Source organism: Panthera uncia, chromosome F2 (genome assembly GCF_023721935.1).
Source record: "Panthera uncia isolate 11264 chromosome F2, Puncia_PCG_1.0, whole genome shotgun sequence".
Classification (NCBI taxonomy): domain Eukaryota; kingdom Metazoa; phylum Chordata; class Mammalia; order Carnivora; family Felidae; genus Panthera; species Panthera uncia.
Window position 1 is genome coordinate 11510030 of NC_064812.1, and position 3819 is coordinate 11513848.

The 3819-nt window shown below is 49.5% G+C and overlaps 1 long non-coding RNA gene across 1 annotated transcript; it reads right to left on the reverse strand.

The window, feature by feature from the left end:
• Positions 1–1562: 1562 nt before the first annotated feature.
• LOC125924403 (uncharacterized) lies at positions 1563–2227 on the reverse strand. Its single transcript, XR_007458389.1, has 3 exons — positions 2094–2227; positions 1867–1989; positions 1563–1746 (listed from the first exon to the last, which is right to left on the reverse strand). It is a non-coding gene; the product is annotated as an uncharacterized LOC125924403 (long non-coding RNA).
• Positions 2228–3819: the final 1592 nt, after the last annotated feature.

Genomic DNA, 3819 nt, shown 5'->3' on the forward strand with positions numbered 1-3819 from the left:
CAGGCGCCCCTCAACAACTCTTTGTCGATCGCTTACCGTGTACCAGGCGGTGGTGATGGAAACAACGAAGAGCGGCCTCCATCACTGTGAGATTGGAGCGCTGCTGTGGGACACCGGCATCGCGGGGACATACACACGCGCCAGCGCAGGAGAGTTCGGAGAAGGAAAGTACCTGGGGGAAATGGGTGAGTGTTGGGAGAAGGGGCATGGGTTGGTGTGCGGGGGCTGGGCAAGGAAGGCGCCTCTGAGTGGGGGCATCTGGTCCCTGATGAGACCTGAGGATGAGTGGGCAGGCAAAGAGCAGGGACGGGGGTGGGGGACGTCCCAAGCGAATGTTAAGGTAGGTGTTTTCGATTTCACTCCAGGGAGATCAGTCCTGGAACACATTTATTAAGAGTTTCACAGCATGTGCTCTGAAAGGAATTACAGGAGGGAAGCTCCTGGCCACAGGCGAGTGAGTGGGGAGCAGAGGTTTGCAAGTCATTACAGGAGCCCAGCGCGTCAATACAACTGATGTCAGGGTCCCCCAGGGGGCCCGGGTGGTGGGGAGGTCTCCACCAAGAGGAGGGTCTTGGGGCCCTGTGCAGGAGCTGCCAATAACAAAGAGACCTCTATTCCCCTTGGCCTGCCCTCCACCCTGGCCCAGAGGCACAGCCGTTCACTCGACCCCTCCTTCTGCTGTGTCTGTGTAAAGACCCCTCTCCAAGTACTTCACGGGCAGGAGGCGGCCAGGAACAGCTGGGGACTGTTGTTAGCTTCTGGCAACGTTCTGAAATTCCTTCCTTGTGGATCCTGTGCCTCTGAGCTGCTGGGGGCCCCTGACTTGACCTGAAGTTGAACTTAGCTAGAGGGTCCAGGGCTAGGAGCTGCCTCCGTGTCGGTCCCGATAGCAGCATGAAATCGCACAATCTTTCTGAGAAAGCCGAGGCTGCCTTGCTAGCCCTTCCTGGGACGGGAGGTCTATCGGAGGCCAGGTATTCTGCAAATCCATTCATGTTTTCCAAGGGCAGGATGGTGCCTGAGAGAGCCACCAGATAAGGCGATTGCTTTGGTTGACAAACATCCCGGGAGGCCCCGTACAAGATAGCAGCTCCCGGTGGGGATGAGGCAGAGAAGGGTGGCCTCAGATAAGCCGCTGGTTGAAGAGATTGGCTGCTTTCAAGGGTGGAGGGGCAAAACATCCGTTAATGGGTTTGTTCAAGGGCGAACTTTCCATTCACAGAACTGGAGAATGGGGAGTTGCAGCAGTTCTAGTCCTTTGCAACCCTTCTTTTTAAACACAAGTACAAAGAGCCCAGGAGAGAAGTAGTAACTTTTCTTAGATCACACAGCAAGTGAGGGATAAAGCTCTATAGAATTTGGAGCCTCTGCCATGGAATTCACTGTTTTTTTCCACTATACAACCTCTTAACCCCTGTGTCCCAGTACTTCGTGTTTCCCTCCTCTTATCTCTGTGTACATTTGTTTATTGACGAGTCCATCCACCCATCCATCCATGTGTCCGGTCATCCATCCATCCATCCATCCATCCATCCATCCATATGTCCATGCATTCCTTTACGTGTTTGCTCGTCAACATTTATTAAGGATACAAAGACGGCCTTGACAGCTCCCAAAGGAACAGGTAACAACAGAGCAGATGCCCACAAGTGCAGAGAAGAGCAGCATGCAGGAGGCGAAGAGGGGGATTAAAATGGTGAGGACGTGAAGCCTCCTTGGGGAAGATGGCCTTTCAGCTAGCTGTGCCTGAAGGAGGGAAAGGGTTGCGTTTGTTGAAGGAGGCAGATGCCTTGGCACTGTACCTCTAGAGGCAGCAGGAAGGGTGGATTGAAGAAGTGAAATGTTGGCACCAAAGAGATGACCTACCTAATAGTTCATCCAACAACCCAGCAATCCATGCTTCAGGTCTTTGGGAGCCAGCCTTGGTGTTGGGCACTGTGGGGATGTTGGGATCAAAAGGTCTCCTCTTTTCCATGAGGAACTTGCCATCTAATGAGGGAAGAAAACCAAGTGTAGTCAAAACAATAAAAGGCAAAGCTAACATTGACCTAGAGCTTCTGAGCCTGGGATTCTAGCCTTGCTCTGCCATTTACCTGCATGGTGTTTCAGGGCCTTGACTTCCTCAGCTGGGAAATGGTGACACTAGGTACACCATCCTGTCCTAGTAAATAGGAGAGGACAGTGTCCAGTTGTGAACCTATTTCCTATTAGTCACGTGACCATGAGAAGTCAGTGAATCACACCGCGGCTACATTCTTCCTCTGTGACGTCAGCGGTTGGTTGGGGGGCAGGTAGGGAAGAAAAACCATGATGCCTGGAGAGTGAGACTGTCTGGGACAGCTGTAGGGGAGCCCCCAGTGCACTACCTGCAGAGAACAGAACTTTAACAATTCTTTGTCCCAGACCCCATAGCTCTGGCAGAATCAGGAAAAGTAATATATATAAAATCTCCTCGTAAGAGGAGATGCCCCTCGTGGATGCCGGGGGAACCGCATGTGGGCTTCTCCATGGAAAGTCTGCAGGCTCTTGAGGCCCAGTGTCTCCTCATGTCCTGTCTTTCTCCTTGTAGTAAGTTGCTGGACAGACCTCTCCCTGCACTAGTGGATCCTTTCCCAGAGACATGCAGAACGTGACAGGCACAAATGCAGTGACAGACTGCCCTGGATTCTCTGGGGCAGGGGCAGCGACAGACATTCTGCCTCGGTCCTCTTACGAGGACCTGTGAGGCTGTTTTGTGGGGCGGAAAATGGGTCCACCATAGGTTGAAGTTGCCACATCCAGCAACAAGTACTTTTCTTAACTCATTCCTCAATTCTGTTTTATCCGTTCTTCTCCATTGTTCTCACGTCCACCTTCACTTTTCCTGTTTCCCTGGACCTCCCACTTGGTTCATGCCTTCACCCATTCACACTTTGCTCTGGGCTCTGGCCTCCCCATTCCTCCTTCCCGTCCACCTTCCTCCCCACAGCTAAAGGATCCTTTCTGCCTCGATCACACACGTGCAACGGATGCAGAGATGGTTTCCAGCAGCTCTGGAAAACAGTATGGAGTTTCCTCAAAAACTAAAAATAGAGCTACCCTACGACCCAGCAGTTGCACCACTAGGTATTTATCCAAGGGATACAGGGGTGCTGTTTCAGAGGGGCACGTGCACCCCAATGTTTATAGCAGCACTGTTGACAATAGCCAAATTGTGGAAAGAGCCCGAATGTCCATCGATGGATGAATGGATAAAGAAGATGTGGTATGTATATGTATATGTATATAGGTGGGTATATATATGTGTGTATATATATATATATATATATATATATATATATATATATATATGGTGACACTAGGTACACCATCCTATAGTATATAGGTATATATACCCACCTATATACATATACATATACATATACATATACATATACATATACATATACATACACACAATGAAATATTGCTCGGCAATCAAAAAGAATGAAATCTTGCCATTTGCAACTATGTGGATGGAACTGGAAGGTGTTATGCTAAGCGAAATTAGTCAGAGAAAGACAAATATCATATGACTTCATTCATATGAGGAATTAAGATACAAAGCAGATGAACATAAGGGAAGGAAAGCAAAAATAACATAAAAACAGGGAGGGAAACAAAATAGACTCATAAATACAGAGAACAAACAAGGTTGCTGGAAGGGTTGTGGGTGGGGGGATGGGCTAAATGGGGGACGGGGCCCTTGTGGGGATGAGCACTGGGTGTCCTACAGAGGGGATGAATCACTGGAATCTACTCCTGAAATCATTATTGCACTGTATGCTGACTAGCTTGGAT